The sequence below is a fragment of the Mirounga leonina genome, unplaced genomic scaffold, assembly GCF_011800145.1.
Source record: "Mirounga leonina isolate KUSES-001 unplaced genomic scaffold, KU_Mleo_1.0 Mir_173, whole genome shotgun sequence".
Taxonomy (NCBI): domain Eukaryota; kingdom Metazoa; phylum Chordata; class Mammalia; order Carnivora; family Phocidae; genus Mirounga; species Mirounga leonina.
Window position 1 is genome coordinate 20,134,601 of NW_023270447.1, and position 13,524 is coordinate 20,148,124.

The window sequence follows — 13,524 nt, forward strand, 5'->3', positions numbered from 1 at the left end:
GGTATACTCTATTATTAAATTATTTTTGCCTTCAGAAAAAACAGAGATAGATTTTGCATTTTTTCATATTAAAAAGTATTCAGACAGTGCTCCTTACAGCAATGATTTATGTAATGTTCAACCTTAGATACATCAATTGTTTAAAAAATAGCTAATTAGTAAAATCCAGACCACCTATAAGGTAGCACAGAGTAAGACAAATAAAAGGAAATATTTGGATCTAATAACATATCTGGTAAGAAAAAAAATCACAGTAGCATCGTCTTTTAATGGATAAAGAGAACGAGCCAGATCATCTCTAGGGGCTCTGCCCACTCACAGTTTATGGCTGTATTTGTCCTCTCAAAGGTCCTGAGCGTTAAATTCATTTAAGACATACAACTGAAATTGCAGAAGAATGTAAACACAAATGGCCCCAACCATGATGAGGGTATTTGACAAAGAGCGAATATTTATTCAACAAAGAACACAAGTCAACGTTGACCAAAATAATGTACTTTAAATATTTATACTTACTGGATGAAAAAAATGAATCCAATAAGTTGACTGTCCTTCAATCAGGAGGCCGACACCTTTTGAAATTTCTTAGACACACCATCTCTGTGTTTGTCTTCATTCTATGAGAAAGCATAGATATAATAGCTGCAGTATTTCAAATAAAAAAGGAGATACCGTCTTTAGAGACCCTCTCCATCATAAGACACGATACAGCAAATAGATTTTCATAGATCAGTTTCCTTTTCACACTGGAGGACATTTTGGCAAAGCTATAAATACAGGACCCCACCCATGTATGAGATCATACTCAGCCCCTGAACTCCCTTAAATTACAGAGAAGTTTCTATAGAAACTTAGATGCTAATATATTTAAAAATGCCATATTTACGGGCCCCTGGGTGGCTCAGTTGGTTGAGCGACTGCCTTCGGCTCAGGTCATGATCCTGGAGTCCCTGGATCGAGTCCCGCATCGGGCTCCCTGCTCGGCAGGGAGTCTGCTTCTCCCTCTGACCCTCCCCCGTCTCATGTGCTCTCTCTCATTCTCTCTCTTTCAAATACATAAATAAATTCTTTAAAAAAAATAATAATAAATAAATAAATAAAAATGCCATATTTACAACACTTAGATGAACACTTAGCTTTTCCAAGCAGCCTACATATGTTAATTTCTCTCATTCAGTCCTCATATACAGTTGGTCTTATTCGCATTTATCAGATGGCCTGTCAAATCATGTAATTTCTGCATCCTAATTTAAAGCCACACATCTCTCTAAATAAGAAGACTCAGTGCTCCTCAAATTTAGCCTACTGATTTCAATAGAAATAGTCACAATAACTTTTGAAGACACAGCTCAGAAATATAGCTGAAATTCTCTGAAATTATGATATTATTAAATGTAGCTACCTTTTCTATTAGCTTTTTTTTTTTTTTTTTTACCTTGGAGGTTAATAACTGCTATTCTTAGCATCTACTTCAAACAATCACTTGTAATAATTTAAACTGCATATATATCGATCGGTTTGAAATATGGGACCATTCTAAAATATACAAAAATTTTAAGTCGGTATGGAAATTGTATTTTTTTAGTGCCTATGGTGCCTCTGAAAAGTTGCTGGGAATGTTTATATATTTGCCCTGAAGACACAATCCTTTTTTGGTTTATTAAGTACTTGAAATCCAGCTCAGCATACCAACCCCAAATTGTATTTAAGATATTTTTAGTAATATTCTTGTGACCTTGTCATTTTCAAAGATCAAAAAGTTGGGCATGTCTGAAATTTACTTTGGATTTACCAGTCCATATGCAATAAAGCCTGCTTGATAACTACTATCCAGTATCAAATTATTTTGTAGGCCAGAAAACACAGTCAATGTGTATGACAATCCAGCTGTTTACTAATTCATACTTAGATAGCACCACTGGAATATGAGTTTCTCATTCACAATTCATTTTTAAAAGTCTTCCAACATATGATACACAACTGCATTTATGTGCAGCAAGTATGATAAAGATATTTGAGGTGTGAAACATTTTACATATTCTTCCATTGCATTGCATCTATAATGTACCAGGAAAGAATTTATTGCATAACTCCAGAATGCTACTCAGCCATCCTGATACCTCTTGTACAATACATTTTCTTTTAAATATTGCAAACACATTTTCTACTTTAAACACAGTATTTCTATGAAAGAAGAGAGTCACAAACCACCAACTATAGTAGGATTTTAAAATATATATTTTTAAATAATAATATGAGAAACTATTATAACTAATCTGTTAAGAGAACCACAGCTAACTATAGGCTTACCATATTTATACTAACTGAAAATGATTTGTAAAGAACTTTTCCTGTTTACCTTTTTAAGAATTATAAACTTTCCCTCCAATCACCTAATTTAATTTTCCATTGAGGAATTCCTTGTCAATAAGAGAGTAAATAAAAATGTACTATTTATAAGCTGATATCTGTTTTCCTACTTTCAAAGCACTTTCATTTATATTAATTTGTTTCATATAATAAACCGTTAGATAAATATTCTTCTTCTTCACATTTTAAAACATGGAAAATAAAGCAGGCCCAAAGGAGTTAGCCTGTCCAAGGTGACAAAACTGTCAAGAAATAGTTCCAATTAGAACCTACGTCCTCTGACTCAAATTTCAAACCTTGTCCACGGCAGACCACGCTGTCTCATTTAAATCCAATTAACTATTCCACTCAGTTCTTTCAAAGGCTAAAAAAAAAAGCTGAATATTTCTCTCTTTTCCCCAACTGCAACAGACTAAATATTTTGTCTCCCTAAAACAGATATGTTGAAATCCTAACTCCCAATGTGATACTGCTAGGAGGCGGAGCCTCAGATCATGAAGGTGGAGCCCTCATGAATGGTATTAGTACCCTTATAAAAGGGATTCCAGAGGGCTCTCTTGCCTCTTCCACCAGGTGAGGATACAGCAAGAAGGTGGCTGCCTATAAACTAGGAAGTGAGCTCTCATTAGAATCTGCCCATGCCTTGATCTTGAACTTCCCAGCCTCCAGGCACTGTGAGAAGTAAATGTCTGCTATTTAAGTCACCCAGTCTGTGGTAGCTTGTTAAAGCAGCCTGAACAGACTAAGACATCAACTATTCCCAACAATGGCATTGTAACTGGGTTCTATTTTAATCTTTTGAAAAACAAGGATGCAAATATACAGTTTTCTACCATGTCCCCTGTAACATACTATATAATCTACTTTCCCAGCTAAACTTTTTCTACCAAACATTTGCCACTGAACTAAGACTTCACATATAAATACATAGCATCCGGGTTTAATGATGTATGAAAAATCTCAAACACTCCTATATATTAAATGATGTTAATTTTTCTAATCAAAGTGTTTAATTCAAAAGCCAGAGCATAGCTGTCCTTTGTCATTACAAAATTTAATACTGTTTGTGTGTCTAGGAAATTTTTTCCAGACTATATTTTTGCAAACAATGAGGATTCAATCTAAATCAGATCTCTATTTCTAACATACAAATGCACTACTAAATCAGTTCAAAGAAACCATGTTAAGAGTAAAGGATTTTATGATCCTAATCCCATTCCTTTAGCTTTTAAACCTCATTAAAAAATCATAAAAGCTTTTCAAAGCACATGAATTCATTTGACAATCTCACCCCAAAGCCTCTCGGATTGAAACAAGAACACTCAAGTTAGGCATCTTTACTTCCCACTAGTCCCTATTTTACTTTGAAAGCATTTCCAAAATAACCAGTGAAAAAATAAACAAATGATGATCAGATGGTATTTAGAGTCATTCTATGCAGAGAACTGGACACTACTTCAAAGATCTCTGTCTCTGACCCCAGGCAGGGATATAACCAAACAATTCAAAACGGGGTTTCTCTACGCTCTCACTGCAAATTGATTTAGAAATTGCCTTATAGCCCTTCAAAATGTTTGGTACCACTTCTCATCAAAAGATGTTTCTTGGGCCTAACATATATCCAACTGAAGTTTAAATTCACCTCTTTGAGTTCTTTCTCTGGGAAACAGTGCATCAGTATCCTTGATTAATTTGCTCCTTTTCTTCAGACTAAATAACCCCTTGAGCCATTCTTCAGAGATGTGATGATAATCATTCAGCATTTCTCAAGAACTTAAATGAACACTAGCAAGACACGTGGTATGCCAGTTTATGTCCTTTACCAATTGTTTCAGATCTTGTCAATAGAGCGACTTCCAAATAATAAACACCCCTCCCAAATTTAGTTGTAGTTTTGAGACTTCCTAGAAGGGAACTAAGATTTATACAGTAAAGTGTTTCTGTAACATTAATGTTCATAAAAATCACTGGAGAGCTTATTAAAACACAAAGTGCTAGGTCCCACCCTCAGAGTTTCTGATTCATTAGGTCTGAAGTAGGCCCCAGGAATGTGCACTTCTAACAAACTTCTAGTTAATGTTGCTGCTGCTGGTGTACAGACCATTTTTTGAGAATATAAGACAGTGGTTCTCAATTTTGGTTTCCCATTAGAACAACCTGAAGTGCTTTTAAAAAAAAACCCTCAAATCCAAGCCCTACTCCTACAATTGATCAAGCAATTTAACTGGTCTAGCTGAGACCAGTACTTTTTCTTTCCGCCCCTCCAAAACTCCCCCGGAGGAGAAAGCTCACAAGACAGATTGGCAATAAAATATCTGGGGAAAGTGCCAACCTTTTAAATCTTCCTGAAAGTTTCACTAGATGTCTAGAGTGCCGCCCCTCTCCACAGACTACCAGTAACAGCGACCAGCCGCTCCATGAGCCCTTCAGAGACCCGAGACCCAGGTGTGTAAGGCAGCAGAACAGGGAGTCCCTGAGCTGTAGAGGTTTGTAGGGTGGACCTGAGGAGGAATCAGAGACAAGAGAGCCCAGCTGAATCAATCGTGTGGGCTGAAGTAATGAGGGAAAATTTTGCAACATGTTTGAAAAGAAAGCAATGAATGAAATAGTCACTGTAAATGAAAATTCAACACCACCTAGCAACAGCATCTAGAGGGGTCCATGGAGAAGCAGGAGTCAAATGGATTCAGATATTGAGTTTATGGTGTTATATAGTATCTTCCACAGTTCCTAGCACATGGTGTACAACAAATATTTGTACAGTAAATAACTGAGCGTATCAGAGAGCAGAAAGAAGTATAGTCAGATGTTAGGCAGGGTGTAGCTAAGGTCATAGGGCCTTTCCTGGGAGAGGCCAGCACTCGGCTGCATGTAGATGGGAAGGATTTGGGCTATTCTGCATATTCTCAATATTCAAGGCTTAAAAAAACAATGGGGTTCTATTTCTCATGATTTACTTCACAGGATCGACCGGCGCAAGAGTGGCTGGAAGGTACAGAATGCCCTCATTCTTCAGGCTGGTGGTTGGAGCTGGCTGATGGCTGGCTCTTCCAGTGTGACTTCTCATGGCTCTTCGAGGGTCCTCACATAGCGTAGTTGGGTTCTAAGACGGTGCCTTCCAAGCACAAAGGTGAAAACTGCAGTTCTTGTATGGCCCAGCCCTCAAAGTTACACAGTGTCACGTCCACCACATTTTATCAGTCAAAGGAGTCACACAGCCAGCCTGGATGCCAGACGACAGAGGAGGGGAAACGTGACTTCTCAATGGGAGGACTGGTAACAGATATACAGCCCGGCTTCACTTACCCTGCTCTCCCTGCCCCCAAATGATTTCTAGTCCTTCCTCCTACATGCAAAGCAACACTCGCCTTCTTCCAAGCCCCTAAAAATTTCATCTGACTATGGCATCAAGTTCAGGCTTGAAGTCCAGGATCTTTTCGTCTTAATTAGGTCTAGGAGGCTGTGGGACAGCATTCTTAAGGTCCTTAGAAGTCCTGTTATCTAGCAGAGAAGGTCCAGGAGGCATGGCCTTACATCTTTCTGAAGTCATAATACAGGGTCTTACAGCAAGGCCCTGGGTTTGTTTGCACCGTGAGATGAACTTTTACTGGCAGTAATGCTCTGGATCTGATCTTTCGACCTGAGGCCATTTCTTACTTTGACTACCTTTTGCTGGGTGGAAAAGCTGGGAATGAAGAACAGTTTTATTTACAACCCTAGACAATTCTGGGTGGGAAATATATCCTCTAAAGTCTGTTTAAAATCTGAACAGTCTCTTCTTTAATTCATCTCTCTCTTGCAGTACTTTGGTCGTGGTTAAAAAAAGTCAATTAGCACTTCCAGCATTTTTTTTTTTTTTTTTTAAGTAGGCTCCATGCCCAGCATGGAGCCCAAGGCAGGGCTTGAACTCATGACCCTGAGATCAAGACCTGAGCTGAGATCAAGAGTTGGACGCTTAACCAACTGAACCACCCAGGCGCTCCGGCACTTCTGATATTCTGCTGGAAAATCTCCTAAGCTAGATACACAAATCCATTAGGTTCATTTCCCATTTTCCATGTTGCTGGGGGTGTCAGTCTGGTCAGTTTTTCTGTCAGTATGCAACAAGGGTACTGTTTTATATCCCCCAATAGCAATTTCCTCACTGCCTTTCCAGCCACCATTAAAGTTGTCTTACTTCCCTTGAGACCTTCATTGTCCCCTGGTCTCAAAGCCAATGCCAGATGTTTCCTTATGGCAGCACCTCACTTCTGGCTACCAATTTTTGTTTTAGTTCTTTATTGCCATGCAAAAAAAAAAAACATTTCAAAGCTTAGTGGCTAAAACAATCATTTGTCATTTCTCATGAATCTGTGGGATGATGAGGCAGATCTTCTGTTTCACGTGCTGTTGGCTGGAATGTTGGGATGGCTGGAAGGTCTAGAATGCCTCAGTCACAGGACTGGCATTCGGGCTGTCTGCTGGTCTTGCAGCTCAGTTTAGGCTAATGAGCAGGGGCCCTGCCACTCCTCCATATTCATGGCTGGTTAGGCTTTCCCCCGGCAAGGAACTCTAAGCTCTAAGGAACACTGCAAGCACAGAATAGCGGAAGCTACAAATCTCTTTAATGTCCAGCCTTAGAAAGTACTCTACACCACTTCTGCCAGACTCGAGGGTTCAAAAAAGGTAACCGGGGCCGGTCCAGATTTTGAAAGGGAAGGGAAACAGACTCCAACTAGAAAAATCACAAAGTATTTACAGCCATCTTTAATTCACCGTAGGAACTCAAGAACATTGAAGTAGTAGATACTATCATAGAAATTAATTCGTTCTTTGAGAGAAAGAATCGAGTGATTGAAGAACGGAATCTCTCCCCTGGATAATATATCACATGAAGAAGAACTCTTAGACCAGAAGGAGCAAAGGGGAAGTGAGAAGCAGGGTCAGTGAAATAAAGGAGAAGCACAGTGTTTCTAGAACGGAAATCAGTTGCAAGGGAAGAGTATGACATCATGGCCAATAACACAGAGAAACCAAAGGAGAGAAGTGGTGTGTAACTACCATTTGGCAGTTTCTTAGCCAGAGCCATACAGCGGTAATGGGTTTCCAAAACAATTATAAATAATATTCTAAATATTAGGAAAATTAATCATCTGAAGCCCCAGAAGACAGTTACTGAATATGACAATTAACACCACAGGAATAACTCTAGAAATCCTAATTAAATCTGAGTTGTTCTGAACTTTAAAAAAAACAAACAAACATTGCTTTACTTTTCCTTGTTTCTGACAGTTATGGAACACATGATTTATCTAATGCAGATGGTAACTGTCTTTCTAGGAAAAGGCTTCTCAGTTCTTTGAGGCGTTTAGTAAGCTACTGAATTGTCTAGAATACATTTAAAATGAAGGAAGTTGCAGTCACATTATAATATTAACACTGGCACATAAGCTACCAGTGGCTACATGATTATTAGAATATGTAAGCAGAAGGCAACCTTGGACCCTTCTCCACCATCTTCATTGTTTAAAAAAATGTTTTCTTGACTTGCCCTCCCACCATCCACAGTAAGCAAGCCATCAAGTAGATCCAAACTCAGTTCCTGTGTTTGTGAATCTACATGTTCTCCTTTCAAATGTCTGGCTGATAGCAGAGATCATCATTCCATTTGCTTCTCCTACTTCTCCCATAGGTGACCTACCTTTTACAAAAGCAGAATCATATGGGCTATCTAATCTAGGAAGAAACCATGGCGATTAGACTCTAATTCTACAAGTAAGAAAACTAAAGTGTAGAGATGTTTAAGTTACTTCTCTAGGGCATGGAATTATGGGCAAATTTCCTAATTTGAAAAGAACTGGGAAATTGATAGCATTGATTCTGGCGACCTAGCCTAATTAATAATAGGCCTTCTTAATGAAATAAACAGTTTTGAAACATGAATTTACAAATGTAGTCCAGAATATTACTATGTTACAATTTTAAAACTATAACTATAAATCAAAATGAGATTTTTTTTTTAGCTTTGGGACAAACCAGTGTACTCTAGAAATACTAAAAATATGGTTAAGCCACTCGTTTTAACCTTTCTCTAAAGTTAACATTTAAATGCACTCAGTTAGGGAGGCTAGGACTACAAAGGCATACCGAGGCAATATGAGACCTTGTTTCTACTTTCATGAGATTTACAATCTTATTGTAGAGAGAAGACATGCATAGTTGAAAGGATCAGTATGCCATGCTGTCACAAGGGCCTAATGGGTGGCATGATGGTTAAACCTAGTAAGTATCACATTTGATTCTATACAAAGAAAATATCCCAAGAGAATGCATGGAGCATCCCTGAACAGTAGCACTTCTCAAAGAGAGGTCAGGATTTTAGTCTGTAGGATAACTACCACACACCTGGTAGAGGTCAAAGTGTTCAGGAAATATAGATGTGCAAGACAGAAAGATGCTTGCTCTCAGGGACCTTACTGAGGAAGAAGGAAAGAGAGAAAACCAAATATATAAACACGATAAAATCAGAAATGCCATGAAGAACAGAGAGCTCCTTTAGATTGGGCAGTCAGGGAAAGCCTCTTTAGATCTGAACAGAGTCAGCCATGCAATGATATTGGGGAAGCTCATTCCAAGTAGAAGGAGCAAGAAGCTTAGAATAGGTGCAGATCAGAAGGGAGGCGACTCAGCTGGGATGTTAGGAGCCTGGGGAAAGCAGAAGAATGAGAGGGCCTGCAGCCAATATACAGAGTTTGGATAATAAATAGTTCAGGAGGAATGGAAAAGCCACTGAAGAGCCACAAGTAGAGAAGCAGCTGATGTGATATTAGTTTTTTTTTTAATTTACTTTTTAGAGAGAGGAGGGGAGGGGCAGAGGGAGATAGAGAGACAAACTTAAGCAGACTCCGCACAGAGTGCGGAGGTCAATACGGGGTGCATAGGTCCATGCAGGGCTCGATCTCATAACCGTGAGATCAAACCCTGAGCCAAAACCAAGAGCTGGACATTTAACCGACTGCACCACCCAGGCACCCCTGATACTAGCTTCTACAAATTCATAGTCAGCTCAATGAATCAGCAGGGATATGTCCATATACTCAAGAAGTCAAGGATCTATACTTTCATCTGTAAAAGAAGGGTGTTCACAATACACAGAGGACAGACCCAATGTCCTCACCATGGCTTCACCTGGATTATATATGTTCAGAGCTGGGCAACACACTCTTCAAGACATTTGTCGTATTCACAATACTAGAGAGTCATGCTAGTTAATACGGTGTACAAATTAATTGCTCATTATGTCAAAGTCAGAAGCTCTGCCACAGAACTAATTTAAGATTAATCTTCCACAAGTATAAAAGATAAATGATGTTTGTAGAAAGCAACAGATACAGGGCTTGTTTATTTCTGACTTATGTAATCTGGGAAAGCATGGCCATTGTTTATTTATGGAAACATGGCAAACCAATTCCCTGCATAAAAAACACTACCTTCAACAGAAGTCAGAAAAATATAGACATGGAGTCATGGAGTCTAAGTCTGTCATAGACATTATATTCCTCAGATCTTTAAGGTTTAAAAAAATGACAAATATCAAACGCACACAGACATATACTCTGCAACATACAAGACCAACAAAGGACAGGAAGAGGACATTTTACCAAAATGTATTCAGATTTAATTTTCTTTTTAACTGGTTTAGATATATCAAAAGGATTTTATGCAAAAGGTCTGTAGGAATAATAATCTCTTTTTACACCCTAAGGATTCAGTATTTGCCCCAAGCTACCAATGTAATAGTAATTATCTTTACCACATGTTCACAATTCAGAATGTTAATCTTACCCTATGAATGCTGGTCAACCGGGAACTCTGCAATTAGTTTCTATTTGAAAAATTCCTAAAGAGAAATCATAAACATATTGTTACACTTTACTCATCACAGGACTGCAAGACAGGTTATCCACTTACGTGGTTCTAAGATTTCCAAAATCTATAACAACTTTATGAAACATACAACTTAAAAAGTGAGTGTTATTACAGAGGTCACCTTCTGATCTCCTGCAAAGGCTGTCAACTAATACCCAGGGAGAGACACAAATCACTGTCACATTTAATGTCATCATCACAGCAATTTATAAGGCATAAAATATGAACATTCAATTTTTATTTATTTATTTATTTATTTAAATGTTTTATTTATTTATTCATGAGAGTCAGAGAGGCAGAGGCAGAGGGAGAAGCAGGCTCCCCGCCTAGCAGGGAGCCCAATGCAGGACTCGATCCCAGGACTCTGGGATCATGACCTGAGCCGAAGGCAGATGCTTAACCATCTGAGCCACCCAGGCGCCCTGAGCATTCAATTTTTAATTAAGAATGAGATAAGCATTATATCTAGGTACCACTCATTTTATAAATAATTGAAAATCCCATTGAAAATATTTGTGTTTCTTATATAAAAAAGGGGGGGAAACATGGGGGGGGGGCATTTGGGATAGTTTCTCTTTCCAGTTTTTATTGTTGCTGTTTTGGGGGTTTTTTTGTTGTTATTTGCTGTCCTGCTATTTGACACAATTATACTGCTGTAAACTTCAGTGGCACAATATTTTTTGCCTCTTATTATTTATGATACGCTTTCTTAATGTTGTTACAGATTCTCTAAAGAACATTTTTTTTTTTAAAGGATTGTATTTTTAAGTAATCTCCACACCCAACTCATAACCCCAGGATCAAGAGTTGCATGCCCCACTGACTGAGCCAGCCAAGCACCCTTCTAAACACCATTTTTGATGGAAGCATAATAGTTCATACATAGATATGTCATAGTTTATAAAATTATTTCCCTATTGAATCCTAGATTTCCCTTTTTATTACTAATAATAGTGTAAATATCCCTGTACTCTTGTTCATATGATTTCCTTTGCAAAGATCTCTAAAAGCGAGAGTAATGGGCCAGAGGACATAAACATTTTAAGGTCTCTGATATATAACAACAAATTATTTCTTAAAAAGGTTATACTAATTTTCTTTTCAATAAACAGTATATGAGTAGTACCCTTACCAGATATGGGAATCATCATTAAATAATAAAAACAAAAAAAAAACTTGGCTAATTCCATCCCAAATTATCTTATTGTTTATTTTGCATTTCTTTGATGGGGTTCAGTTGAATGCTTTTCAACATGCTTTACTAACAAGCTTTGTTCTTCTTTTTCTTTTTTTAAAAAAATATTTTATTTATTTATCTGACAGAGAGAGAGTGAGCACAAGCAGGGGGAGCAGCGGAGGGAGGGAGAGAGAGGGAGAAGCAGGCTCCCCACGGAGCAGGGAGCCCAACGTGGGACTCGATCCCAGGACCTGGGGATCCTACCTGAGCCGAAGGCAGACGCTTAACCGACTGAGCCACCCAGGCGCCCCTCATTCTTCTTTTCTACTTAATATTTACCTATGCCAGAGGAATATTTTGCTGAGAAGATATAAGTGTAATGAAAGCTCCCTCCTAATGACAACTTGTCATCTCAGAGTGAAGCCATTGCTGCCAAGTAAAAAAACAACAAAATGTAGCTCAGTTTCTTTATCCAGGCTAAAACCAAATGGCTCAAAACTAATTTTAGAAACGATAGCACAAGTTATCACCTTCCTTTCTCCTCAGCTGCAAACAAAAGTACAAGTTAGAAAAATGAAAGGTGAAAATACTAAATGACAAGGCTTGTTAGGATAGAATAAACAGTCCACGCGAGGCAGGCAAACCCAGGACTCGACCGCCAGGGTAACACGGCTGGACCCAGCGGCTGACAGGCTGTGGCGTCCGTGGCTTCTCCAGCTTGCGAGGCTAATGAGTGTTATGAAACTGGCATTACCTACCCCCTCTAAAATATTTTCTCTCCCCACTGGCAGGACACAGGGCATGTTCATTTTCACTTAAAAAGTCAATTCCAAGAGCATCTTAAAAATTCTATTCTGGAAGATTCGGAGATGACAAACATAACACTAAGAATTCCCTTTCTCAAAGAAGAGCTCCCTTCAAAAGGTTCCCAGCGAAGGACATACAAGGGAATACTTTCAAGTGACTGTGGATTAAAGAACAATAGGGGACAATCAACTATGATAGAAAAACAAGAGGCCCCCCCCTCCTTTTGCTTTGAAAATTGAGAAGTCTGGATGCTCTTATTTCCTTCTGGTCAGTAGAGATAGGGGAGATTGACAAAACAAACTCCTTTGTAGTTGAGCAAAGAACTGCTCTAAAGCTCTGGAATCTGAGAATGGCTCTCCATTGGCGTGAATTTGTGTCTTAGTGATGGTTAAATAAAATCCTTCCCTTTAAGGGTTAGCCAGAAATCAAGAATCTTTGCCTAGTAACTTGATCTCATTCTGTAAGTCAGATACGGCAAGAATCACTGCAATATCACACTTACTCATCCTGCCTTGAGCAATTCCGTAAGTTTAAGGCTTTAGGTTATATAAAGTTAAAGTAGCCTATTTCATCAGTTTGAAAAGTTCAAACTAGGAATACCAGATGTACTCAAAGGAGGGACATTTCATTTCACCGTCGGTCCCACCATGGCATCACCTCCATGAGCCACCTTGATCTCCACAGCCTGAATTCACTGCTCCTCCATCTGTGTTCCTACCACATTAACAGTTCTCTCACACTGTTTTATAGTATATAATAAGCTATTGCCCCAAGTTCCTTGAGCGCTGAGGCAGCATCTTATTTATCTACATTTCTGGGATCTATCCCAGTGTCTCTTTCCAGGGCTAGATTAAAAGCCTGGATGTTACGACAGTTTCCATGTACAGACATCCATGGGGTGCTGAAAACATCTCTGGAAACTTAACTAAATGAAACAAAAATAGTATCCACCAGAACTATTCTCGGGGATTGTAGAGAATATGGTTGGAAGGAAAAAGAAGGGGTCTGCTATTTTTCTTCTGGTCAGTTGAGATCCTAGAAACTGGCAGGAGGGGGATTTGAGGGATTTGGCTACCCCCTTCCCTCTCATCTAGGGCTTGGTTTTTCCTCTTAAAAATGTTGTGAACAAATATTTAAAGGACAACAGTCTGAAGTGGCATCAAATCATCAGCCTGCCCAGGGTAACAAATTATTAGCCTATCTCTTGGACCCCCAGATCTCAATCCTGCCCCTATCCCTACCATAAATATTTAGTAAATAAT

At 38.7% G+C, this 13,524-nt stretch overlaps 1 protein-coding gene across 3 annotated transcripts in view; it reads right to left on the minus strand.

The window, feature by feature from the left end:
* Positions 1–13,524, minus strand: part of LRRC8B (leucine rich repeat containing 8 VRAC subunit B) — a 68,185-nt gene that overhangs the window by 16,449 nt on the left and 38,212 nt on the right. Inside the window, exons 2-4 of one of the 3 annotated variants that reach the window (XM_035018093.1) lie at positions 10,195–10,249; positions 4,703–4,871; positions 517–617 (exon numbers count right to left, since the gene is read on the minus strand). The gene's annotated coding sequence lies outside the window, so the exon portion shown is untranslated. The remainder of the gene's footprint in view (positions 1–516; positions 618–4,702; positions 4,872–10,194; positions 10,250–13,524) is intronic. The other 2 variants (XM_035018092.1, XM_035018094.1) reach the window with 2 other exon arrangements.